The 13,041-nt window shown below is 33.3% G+C and overlaps 1 protein-coding gene and 1 long non-coding RNA gene across 21 annotated transcripts in view; both read left to right on the top strand.

Moving 5' to 3' along the window:
• Positions 1-13,041, top strand: part of SSBP2 (single stranded DNA binding protein 2) — a 312,577-nt gene that overhangs the window by 184,429 nt on the left and 115,107 nt on the right. The gene's annotated exons all lie outside the window — the stretch shown is intronic.
• On the top strand, positions 6,663-11,934 carry LOC146405614 (uncharacterized). The gene is made up of 2 exons (XR_014838170.1): positions 6,663-10,262; positions 10,312-11,934. It is a non-coding gene; the product is annotated as an uncharacterized LOC146405614 (long non-coding RNA).

The raw sequence follows: 13,041 nt of genomic DNA, 5'->3' as shown, positions 1-13,041 counted from the left end.
ATACCTAATAAAAGACAAAAATCAAGATTTGAACTCATATAATTGGACTATATAATTTGTGCTTTTCATCAACAAGATAAATGATGAAAGTGGTAGTTGGATTTAACAATAAGGACTTTCCTGATAACTTTAGTCAGTTTTTGTGGATCAAATGGGAACAAAAGCCTGACTGGGGCAGACTGAAAAATAAATGAAAAAAGGGAAATACAGACAACACTTTCATGAAACTTGGGTGTAAGGGGCATGGGTGAATACAGTTTGAGATTTAGGAAGGGCGTTCTTAAAGAGAAGCAAATCTTAAGTTTAAATGCTGATAAGAGCAAACAGTTAAAGAGAAAGAGGGATTAGAGAGACAGAGGAAGAAAGGAAGGGAGAAAGAGAGACAGAGCATAAAAAGAGTTTCTGAACTGTGATGGCAAAGCAATAGGGAATAAGTTCCATAGCTAATATAAATAAATTGAGGGACCCTAGGAGGAGCAACACCTCTTACTATGTTACTGTCATGGCAGGAAAGAGGAAAACATGGATGTAGATGCATATAAACTTGGAGGTTTCCTGCTATTGCAACTCCTTCAATCTCAATTTCTCTCTCTTTCATAGATTTGAAACAGGGATGAAAATTCTCTGTGTCTGCAAGTTACTACCCAATTAACTTGGACTTCTGTTGGCTAAAGGGGAGAGGGAAGAGCATCCTTCTACTTTGGTATTGAAATACAGGTTTCTAAGACACAGACTGAGCGGGGGATATCTTTCTGGTACCGTTCCGGCATGGAGGATTTTCTGCCGCTTTTGAAGAATCACATTTACAATTACCACAGGAAATGAACATACTCCTTGGTACTGTGTGCTGGGGTAAATCCGTACTGATAGAAAAGGTCAAGTATAATGTGTAAAATATTCAGCTGTAGGTAGTAGTGCTCATGATGTGCAGTATTTCTTTATAAGCACTTGTCTAGAATGTGAGGTCAGCAAACTACCACCCTCTGCCTGTTTTTTAAAATAAAGTTTTATTTGGAACTTTATTGAAACATAGCCACATCCATTCTTAATGTATGTCTGTGGCTGCTTTTGCACTGTCACACCAGGGTTAAGTGGTTGCAGCAGAGACTGTATGGCTACAAAGCCTAAAATGTTTACTTGTGGTCCCTTTAGAAAAATTTGCTGATCTCTTGTCTAGAATAATAAAGCAGTAAGAACTTGGAAATTTTTTTGAGAAAAAGAAAAATCAAGATAGTAAAAATGTGAAGGGAGTTAGAAAAGCATTAGTAGAAGATATTTAGGATATATTGTTAAGTGAAAAAATGACTTTTACAAGCCTATATAGATTATAACTTAATCTCATTTTTACTTAAAAATTTATATTAACAATTTATATAAAATTTTAATAGTAGTTGTTTCTGAACAGTGAGAATACATTTGATTTTTACTTTCTTGCCGGTTCTCATTTGTTTTCTTATTTGTCTACAGTGAACATGTGTTTTTGTATTAACAAAATAATCTGGTAGTAAGATAGGATGAGAACATAGAAGCCAAATGAGTTAGAATACAAAGAACAGAGAATTTACTAGGGTTAGGCAAAGATGAAACTCCTGGAAGGTGCATTAAAAAAATGTTTCTTGTTGGTTATAAAAAAATTGAAGAGATTTTTTGACAATGCCACTAAGAAACACTTTCAGGTTCTTCAGTCCCTTATAACCAGCATCTGATATGAGCACTGCCCAAGAATGCACAAAAAAGAGGGGAAAAAAATAGAAATATATGTTATAAATTACATATAGGCTTTGTCCTTCATTTCCAGAGATTGATATTTTTGTGACTTGTAGATAATATTCTATATTACTAATTTAACCTGAAAAATTAAACTACTTAGCTATGAATAAAACCTACACTTTAATAGAAATTGAAGGATTTGTTTCATAAAACGTCACAGTTGTACCTTTAAAAAAAAAGGTGAACAGCTTTCATTTGGGCAAAACAAAGTCGGAATTACAGAAAGTAATTTTTTCAGCGAAGTACTGTTGCTAGTAGACGAGACTTGAAGTCATTTTATTATGGTATTCTATTCGACATTGGCACTGTGACACAGCCTAGATGCTCACTCAAAGTTCATGGATCTTGACAAACATTAGGTTGACTTCAGTGGCTGTACTTTGTTAGAAGTCATTGAAATAAAAGAGCAGTTTTTACCAAATCTCATCTATTAAGTTACGTATTTTTTTATTTACATTATCACTATGAGTGGTATTTATTATCTCTGTAATAACCAGATCAGTAGTTGAGAACAATCTCAAGATTGTAGCTTAGACTACAAAGTACCCACTCACAGATAAATTGTCATGCAAAACAAAGAGAAAACCACAGCAAAAAATAACCCCCCAAACCCTTGTTCTCTTGATCTTAAATATGAGTCAAATAGGCTGATGATTCATTAACTATAATTAAAATTTAACTTGTAAGAGGAATTTTTGTGTAACCTTGTTTTAAAAAATAATTAAATCAATAGAGAAGGAGCCTCAGAACAAGAATATATGTGGCTATATGGCTGTAGATAGTGTTTTTAATGTAAAATTTGAGCCCATGTATCAATTAAATATGTAAATAATTATATAAAATTAAATTCAGTAATACATTTAAATACACATACACAGACATATGTACATGTTATATATATGTATGTATACGTGCTTATGTGTGTAAATTCATCTATTCCACTGACTACTATGACAATGAATAATGGAATCATTTTGAATGAAGAATTTTAGTAATAGGAGTTCCCATTGTGGCTCAGTGGTAATGAACCTGACTAGTATCCATGAGGATGCAGATTTGATCCGTGACCCTACTTAGTAGGTTAAGGATCTGGTGTTGCAGTGAGCTGTGGTGTAGGTCACAGGCGCAGAAGCTGAGGCTCAGATCTGGCATTGCTGTGGTGTAGGCCCGCAGCTACAGCTCTGATTCAACCCCTAGCCTGGGAACTTCCTTATGCCACAAGTGTGGCCCTTAAAAAAAAAAAAAAAAAAAAGAATTTCAGCAATAATTATATTTAAAAGAAATTTCCTGTTATGGAAATCCATTATGTTATGGGATTATCTTAAAGGCAAGTGGTAGAAGTCCCATTGTTTGCTATTTAACAATAAATTTAAGAGATCACACATTTGTTGAGAGCAGACTTCATTGGCCATAGATGTACAAGGTGTCCTAATAGATCTTACCTATTTTTGAAATTTAAGTTTATTTTAATGATAATGTAGAATTTGTTTTCGTTGCTTATGCAAGCACTCTCTCTCTTTTTTTTTTTAAATTAATATGCTTCACATTAATTTAAGAAGTCTCTAATGGCATTTGGGGAGGGGAAACTTATTAGCTTCCTTCCTGAGTAATGCAATTTTTATTTCCTGTCAAAATTGTAGTCTCAGCCAGAACTCAGCGTTGGACAAAAGAAAGAAAAGGAAAAAAGGATGGGAGAGAGGGAGGGTGGGAGGAATGACTGTAGGAAGGAATAGCAAGAAAAGAAAAAAAAAACAAAGCAAAAAAAGAAAACAAGAAAGTTAACTATAGTTTACTTGTATAAAAACAAATAAGAAATTGTAAAATGTTCAAAACAGCAAGATCCTATCATTGTCTCATTTTTACTCCCTACTGCCCTGATATTTTATTCATATATAAATAAATGAATAAATATGTATATTTTTGGTGATGTTTTTACTGAATTTCTAAGTAATGGAAATATAAAGGAGAGCTGTTCTGGTTATACTTTTAAAAAAATTATATTAGACTGCTGGAAAATAGCCATTTCCTATAGGTTTCTAAGTTTACCTCAGTAATATTTGTATTAATGTTGAAAGTAAAGAAAATACCATTCCCAGATCTGGAATTTGGCTAAGTAGGTTCAGGAGTCAGTGCTTCAGCATCTTGTTTGGGAAAGAGAATTTAGGCAGTTAAAAAAAATGTGTATATATATATATGTGTGTGTGTGTGTGATATAACTTTTTATATTAAAATCTGTACAGAGTAAAATTTAACAAAATCTTAGCTGATAGGGAAATATAAAAGGTGGAATTGAAAAGGTCTGTTAAAGAGATGGATTTTCAAAGGCTGGCAAAACCCTGCTCTGAGGTATTAAAATGACACTTTCTAAATCATTCTCAAGAGTTTTGAATGATAACTATTTGAGTAGTCTTTCCAAACTAGTATAATGTTACAATTATTAGAGTGCATGCCGCTCTTTGTCAAAGATCAAGTGTCTGGTCCATTTTCACAACTTTGCTTTCAAGTTTTGTTCCACATGAACTGAGGAAGATGTAAAACCCTTATTTTGGAGGGTTTTTACCTGTTCCCTTCTAAAGTAAATCCTTTCCCTGAAAGATTGTCTTATTTTTAGAATTAGTCTCTCAACTTTTGCGACATACATAAATCTGAAAGTTGTCTTAGAGAAAGTAAAATGTGCAAGGTAGTTACACAGACTTGGGCAGTGAGTAAAGGGGTCTGTATTACATGCTCATTTCATCAAGGCTCTTTTTGGCCTTCTAATACATGTGTGAGGAAAGTAAACTCAGTATTGCTATTCATCAGGTCACTGAAAGTTTAAGTGACTCACTCAAGGCCACATGGAGGATGGTGACAGGGCTGCAGCAGAGCTGAGAGTGAGCAGTAATGTGGTCTCATTATTGCCATCATTCCTTGAACTCCTACTGTGCTCACAGTCCTCACCCTGGCAGGTTGTATCCTCTGTCAGAAGCTGTGACCTATTTTTAATGTTGCCTTTTCAAGTGAAGAGATAATATTGAATGCTTTGTTTTACACATTGCTACTAAAAATAGATGAAAAATTAATAAATTCTGAATCCATTTTGCATGTTCATGCTCTTTATAATTACTACAAGTCTATCACCATTCAAGTCATAATTTAACTAAAAAAAATCTTCCAAGCTGTATTTTCTTCTACCACCTCCTCCCCCCCAAGGTACATTTTTACGTTATTTTCTGTAAATCTGTTTTACTTGTTTTTACTGTGTAACTCTGGTTTCTTCATCTAGTTTCTGATTATATAATTAAATATGTGGTTCATTCTGCTTCTTAAATATGAATATTTATTTTAAATATATATACCATGTGAAAGCAACTGAGTCATAAAATGTGATTAGTGTTAAACATTTTAGAGACTGTCGTTTGCTTATGTGTTGCTCAATACAAGAATTAACACAGATATTCATACATTCAAGGACTTTCCCAGCCAATGTTATTAGCTTCATGCTATAAAACAAAATAAATCTGTAAATGATTTTTTCCTAATCCCAAATAAATCTAACTGGAAAATGAATGTGAGAGCAGTCACAAATATTTAAGTAGATGGTTAGTGAAATGTGAGTAGACACTTTTTATATCTTTTCATATTCAGTTAATTGTTTTCTTAAAATAGCCTACTCCAAGTTCTTTGGAAGTTCCTGAAACTTAAAACTACCACATAAAGCGTAATTACTTTAGAAGTATTTAATACTTAGCAACATTTTAAAAGAATAGTCTTACAGGTATTTTTTAAAAGTACACATGACATGAAAAAGGACAATGACATAAAAACAAACAAATCCTAGTTATTCTCAATTTGATAAAGTATACATTCTTAAATTCTAGAAAACTTAATTTTATACTGTCCTCAGTATTGAAATATAATCACTAAATAATTAACACATAACCATCAAAAATTCAAGCAAGACTTAAGTTGAGCACTTTACTGGAGGAAATTGTTACATTGCTTTATGAAAAATGATACTTTTAATATATGCTAAAATATAAGTAGAAAATTGTCCTTAGAAAGTCATTCATTGTTCAAGCTTTCCCATTGAGAAAGACTGATTCTAGACTTCCAGAACTTTATAGGTTAACTCTGTATAAAGCTACTAGCGTTTGCATTTCTAAAAGTTTTAAAATTATGACTATAGTAAAATTCCAAAAATGGATATACCTAAGATGCTTCACTTGAAATACCATTAATTGGAAAACCTGGTGCTTATGCATGTGTTAAATATCTCCAGAATACAGATCATCAAATTTATTGTTATGAAGAAGATACATATACTTAAGAAAAATAAGGTCTTATTTTTCTAATTCCTGAGACCAAATGTATTTTATAATGTAATGAGATAATACAGAACTGAAAAATCTTAGAGGCTAATTAGCTGTTTTCATAGTAAAAAGAAACTCACTCCTAGTCAGTTATAGTAATAACATAAGGTCTTTTTTTTCCGTAATTACTATACTTACAGTAAAATATGATACTTGTGTTTTGGGATCTCAGAAGTAGCTTAATAAATTCTTATCCATGATTCCATGAAATATAAATAAGAATCAAAATCCTGAAATTATATCTACATATTTAAGTAGAAATTTGTTGATCATGTTAGATATATTTAAGGAATTCAGTTGTTCCATCAACTCAGTTAAAATCAACTAAGGGTTGTTTTGAAGTTTTAAATCGTTTATAAATTCAAAATAAAAGTTAATGGATCAGTGTGATTTTTTTTTACCTCCTTTTAAAATCTTTAAACTGTTGATTTTATTTTTATCATTAATAAAATTACTTTGATAAAAAATGGGTAATATTTAATATGATTTTTTTAACACTACTTATTGAACACCTAGCTATTCAATCTAAGGTGCTGGTGAGGTTTCATTAGATAGTAAGAGACTGTAAGACATTGTGGTCTTCGAGGAATTTGCGATATAGTTGGAGTCAACTCTCAAACACATGCAAAGTTAAACTAAAAAATTTAATGTTAGACAACTTCAGAGATAACAGTGTCAGAAGCATAGTTATATTTTCCAAATGTCAGAGGGTAGATTTGGAATATAACATATGTAAGTCCTAATTAATGTTGAAGGATAGCAATAAAGACTAAAATTCATTTGCACTGAAGTTTAATCAGTCCATCAGCAAGCAGGAGTAAATATATTAGAGATGCTTTTATTTCTTTGAGCTGTGATTCTAGACATGTGTCTCTAAAATAGAGAATGGACATGGAGCACCTTATTATAGGTTTAAAAATATAGAATGAATTTAGATAAATGGCACTCATGGAAGATATTTGAATATATGAATGACAAGAACAGAGATATTTGACATTGTGACCTGACATTGCCAGCATGAAATGAGGGATTGACTGATGAAGAGAGAAAAAGGCAGAAAGATAGATCAGATGCTATTTTATTTCAGTGGTACAGTTAAGGTTTCAGAATGACAAACTAGGGTTTCAGTATTGTAGTTGAAAAGGAGAAAGATGATTTTGAAAAATCTGGAAATCTAGAATCTTTAAGCCTTAAAGTCAGATAGTAGCTCAGTAGTAAGTTTACTTTGATAGTTTAAAAAAATGTGGTATGCCTTTATTATTAAGCATCTAGGCTACTCTTTCTTAGATAAAAATAAACATGTTAATTATGTATAAAATTTCAGTTTAAAAAAACTATCTACCTGATAGTATACATTCTAAAATATTTCAGGGCCTGCATTAGCAAACCCAATGAAGGGAGAAACAGGAAGGACAATTTTTTACTCATTTCCCTTTTCTTCATACAAATGCCATGAAGCCATGTTCGGGCAGAAGTAATGTACATTAGATCCATAGTTAAAACATTTTCTAAGAACTGTAAGCCTGATACAGTGCTTTCTGAACATGCATTTTGGGGTAGACATCATTTCTTTTTTGTTTGTTTTTTGTCTTTTTAGGGCCTCACCCGTGGCATATGATGGTTCCCAGGCTAGGGGTCCAGTCAGAGTTGTTGCCTCAGACCTACGCCACAGCCACAGCAACGCCAGATCCGAGCCTCATCTGTGACCTACACCACAGCTCATGGCAAAGTTGGATCCTTAACCCACTGAGGGAGGCCAGGGATCAAACCCGCAACCTCATGGTTCCTAGTCGGATTCGTTCCCACTGCACCATGGTGGGAACTCCTCATTTCTTTTTTTAGTCAAGATTTGTCTCTTACTAAAAACTCAAAGTATGAGTGATGATTAGCCTAGCTGAAAACTCCTACCCATCATTATTCTAATAAAATCTAAGAGAATTCTGATTTATTTTTGAGAAAATGTATATATCCAGACTCTCTAGAATGTATTGTGACATTTAAAATTTTATGTTTATAAGATTGGCATAGTGTTAGAAGGCAAATTTCTGATTTTTCTATTCTTCAGTAGCTTGCCCAAGAGTTACAATGCATTCATAATATTTTGGTGGAAAGGAGAAATAGAAATGACATTTGTTCTAAGAAAATTAAGGCGTTTCTACAAAGACAAGCAGTTTTATCTTTGCATGTATATGAAGAATTCTGATAATAAAGAATTTTATCCCTTAGACCTCAAAGACCTATTATAAATGTAACTAAAGCCTGAAAAGACTAAAGCTCTAGAAAGTTAAGGCTCAGGACACTGAGAAAGTGTTCATACATCTTGTGTTAGCAGAATAAGGTGCCTTTTCTCAGGTAGTGCTTCTATAAAGAAAAAGACATTTTCAAATTTCACCTAAAAATTAGCTTCTTTTACAATATAACTCAAACTGTTTAACCTAGATTAAAGATTTGATTGGGTTGAGGTATAGAATAATCAACCTGAAAAGCATCATTATACAGGGTAACTTGAAGAACAAAAGCTTTGAAATCAGAATTGAATTGAAAATTGTTATCTCAGTACATAGTAACATGTGTTTTGGACAAGCTGGGTAGCATATTTGTGCCATAGCCTCCTTATTTGTAAAGTGGAAAACATGATGCTCCTCATAGCTACTGTAATGATTAAATGAGATCTTATGAACCTCTTTGGTACGTACAAGGCCTAACACCCAGTAGGTGCTCAATAAATGGTAGCCATGTTGCTTGTTTTTAATAAGATCAACTAGACTTAAACAGTCCCTTTAAAAACTACTAAAGGAAAGTAAGAGAATTTCATTTGTCCACCAAGAATGGATTTAGACATTAGATTTCAGGAGCAGAGGTTCAAGATGAAGAAATTAAAAATGAAATACTCTCTCTGCCTCCTTACATGTCAGTTTTTCTCTTCCTGCCATTTCTGCAACATGTTTTGTAGTGTCTAAGTTTTGTGTTAACATTATTATCCCTTCTAATTTGGTGTGTGTTGCTTTATTATACAGGGATTATTGTAGCATTTGTATAAGCTTCCCTTCTATGCCCCTGAAAGCACAAAGTACGTCTTATTCATTGTTATACATCCCAGAGTACATCACAACTAATGTGTATTCAACAAGTATCATAAGTGAATTCCCTGAACCTCAGTTATTTCATATTCTATGCCTGAGAGATAGAGATAATTTGTTCTTTATCAGCTTAACCACAATAAACTATGTGTTGATATTTTCAGACTTCATTCTCAAACCTAATTCTCTGACTCTTATTAGTATTATTATTATTACTAATGATTATTTCTATTACTATTCCTTAAATATTTTTGTTTTCTGTTAGTTCAGAGTAGGCAAGTGTTATGAAATAATTGTAAATCTCAGTGTCTTAATAAAATTTTCTTGCATAGGAGGGCTACTGTGGGTAGGACCATCAGATATAAAATATAGGATGCCCAGGGGGAGTGAGGTTAGCATAATGATAGCATAAGACAGCCCTTATTTTTGTTTCCCTAACTTCAACAACAAAAACTTGGCATCCGTCCATTAACAGAAATACCTTTGTAGGAGTTGTGGGATGCAGTAGCCCCGGCAACCAGTGCTTGGGGTAATAGATAACTAAGTACCACAGACTTAGGTACAGGAGAATGTGAACCAATTCTGGACATTCTTGGTTACAGTCTGGGAGCACCTTCGGAAAAGAGGTTAGAGAGCCTTCGTGAAAGTCCAGGTTTCCAGAGGAGTTCCAGCATTCTATTAGAGAAGGAAAAAATAGTTTGTCTGCATTGAAATGGGTAAGAGGAATATCTCATCTTTGCCAGCATCATCCCTCTTCAAAGGTGGCACAGTTTAGGGCTAAGCTAGACAGCTGGTGATTTCTTCTGAGTGGGGACGGAAGGGAGAGTCAGTGCGTGAAAACTTGGCTTCCCCAGCAGCATGGGCCCCTACCAAAGAGACTCATTACTCTCTCACAGCATCCAGAGGATGCTTTTAAAGAAGGAACTTCATGACTAAAGAGAGGGAACAGATTGGGAGAGTAGCATATTAGGTTCCCAAAGGGCAATAAAAGGATAAACTTCCCCCAGACCCACACCAACCCCCACTCAGTCGCTTGCTCCCTGGGTGGTTCCAGGCTGCAGTGAGAGCAAAGTCTGGTTGGCAAGGAACTCACTCAGAAAGCAGACCAGGCTGTATTGGCAAGGGAAAAACCACAAACTTGAGATGTAGTGCCACCTTCAGGAAAACAAAAGACGGGCATTCAGCAGGATGAGAAAAGAGATACAAGCTTAAGAATTCTGCCACAAGAGGGAGCAAGAAGCATTGGAGCAGTTGTATCCATACAAAGTCAGAGAACATCTCAGAATCTATATCAGGACTGATATAAGGTATTCTTACCCAAAAGGAAGTTAATAAAAGATGGAGGATGTGATTGCTACTTAAAATGCAAAAACAATCCAAAACTTTAACATGAAAAATCAAGATCATGATATAACCAAAATATCACAGTAATCTTCCAGTAATCAAATTCAAAGACATGGAGAACTACAATTTACCTAATAAAGAATTCAAAATAGCTGTTTTATGGAAACTCAGGGAGCTATAAGGAAACACAGACAATTCAGTGAAATCAGGAAAACAATATGAGATCAAAATGAGACATTTAAGAAAGAGACAGAAATAAAAAAGAACCAAATAGAAATTGTGGAGCTAAAGAAATCAGTAAATGAAATGAAAAATGAGTAGAAAGCATCAATTTCTAAAAAAACCAAATAGATAAAGAATTATAGAGATGATATGAACTTTGAAATAATCCAGTCTGAAAAGGAAAAGGAATGAAAAAGAGTGAAGAAAGCCTACATGATCTATGAGACACCATGAAAAAAATTAATTTACAAGTCGTTGTAGTTTCAGAAGAGAGGGAGAAGGGGAAGATAGCTTATTTAAACAAATTATGACTGAAAATCTCCCAAATGTGGGAAAAATTTTAGACATCTAAGTTCATGAAACTTATAGATTACTTCATTATTTCAATCCAAAACAATGCTCTCCAAGATATAGTAAAGCTATCTTAAATTGAAGACAAAAAGGATACTAAAGCTAGCAAAAGAGAATATTATGCCTACAAAAGAACACTCATTATGTTATTAGTAAATGTCCCAGCAGAAACCTTACAGGCCAGGAAAGAGTGGAATTATATCTATTTCAAGTGCTGAAAGAAAGAATTGCCAACCAAGAACACTCTGTCTAGCAAACTTGTCCCTAAGAAATGAAGGAAAAATAAAGGCTTTCCTAGACAAATGGAAGCTGGGAGGATTTATTACCATAAGACCTGCCTTATAAGAAATGCTAAAAGGAGTTTTTCAACCAGAAATGAAAGGATGCTTTCATTTGAAAATATATAATGTGGAAAATATGAAAATAACACACGGATAAAGGCATATAGATAAAAAGAGACAAATTCAAAAACTTGACTACTGTAAATGATATGTTAACCATTTGACTCTGGTGTAAAAGTTAAGAATATAAAAATCAGATAATATAAATAATGAATACACAATATTAAAAAGCAGTGTTGACATTAGAAACATAAAAGGAGACTAAAAAGGTAGAATTTTTATATGCAATCAGCATAAGCAGATTGTTATAAAATGTTTTATATGTCACTTTGTTACCATAAAACAAACTACAGTAGACTCACAAAAATAAAGACAAGGGAATCAGAGCATACTACTGTGTAAAGTCACCAATTCACATAGGACCACTGCAAAAGAGTAAAAAAGGAATAAGGGAACTACAAAACAGCCAGAAAATAATAAGATGGCAGTAGTGAGTCCTTACATATCAATAATTATTCTAAATGTAAATGGATGAATTCTATAATCAATGGCAGAGTGGATAAAAAAACAGACCTAACTATATAATGCCTGTAAGAGACTCACTTCAGCTTTAAAAACACATGCAAGCTCAAAGTGAAGGAATGGAAAAAGATACTTCATGTATAAGTGGAAACCAAATGAGAGCAGGGATAGCTCCATGGATATCAGATAAAATAGACTTTAAGTAAAAAATGTAACAAGAGACAAGGCTATTATATAATCACAAAGGGCTCAACTCATCAAGAAGACGTAACAATCATAAATACATACACACTCAATATCACAGCACCTAAATATATCAAGGAAATACTAAAGGAAGAAATAGACAATAATACAGTAATAGAGGGTTTCAATACTTCACTTCCAACAACAGAGATCATGCAGATGGAAAATAAGAAAATATTGGACTTGAACCATACTTTAGGCCAAATGGACTTAAGAGGCATATATATAGGACATAGAATACATTCTTCTCACGTGCACGTAGACCATTCTCAAGTTAGATTATATGATAGGTCACAAAGTAAGTTCATTTATTCTTCCATCTACTAGATTGTTACTGAATGCTTATTATCTGTAGAGTAGAGCATGTATAATTGAAGCTATAAATAAGTATCCATAAATCACTGTGGAGAGAATTAACACATATAGTCCTGGATATTGAAAGTACTCACACTTAATATCATGCTTCTTGAGTCATGTAAGTAGTGATGATGGTTTTGCTTTAATCCCTAAATAGTCTTACTCCTGATTATCATGGTGGTCACTGACATTTCAAAGAATCTGCCAAGAGTTAATGATGTCAGTTGTGGCTTAGGTTTCACAAAAGATTTAATTTACATGAGGATTGGCTCTTAGATCTCATCAGCATTGTCTCCTATCCAACCTTCAGTTGAAAGAGAAATACATTGGTAGTTAAGAATATTTTTGGTAAATTAATTTGTGGGTGTTGCTCTTAGAAATTCCATAATAGAACTTTTATTTATTAAACAATAAAGTCAAGGAGTTCCCATTGTTGCTCAGTGGTAACAAACATAACTA

This window comes from Sus scrofa, chromosome 2 (genome assembly GCF_054392235.1).
Source record: "Sus scrofa isolate SSC_HxYL_T2T_F1_AM1 chromosome 2, Sscrofa_HxYL_maternal_Yorkshire_Landrace_v2.0, whole genome shotgun sequence".
Taxonomy (NCBI): domain Eukaryota; kingdom Metazoa; phylum Chordata; class Mammalia; order Artiodactyla; family Suidae; genus Sus; species Sus scrofa.
Note: the sequence above shows the minus strand (reverse complement) of the source record. Positions and strands in the feature narration are given on the sequence as shown.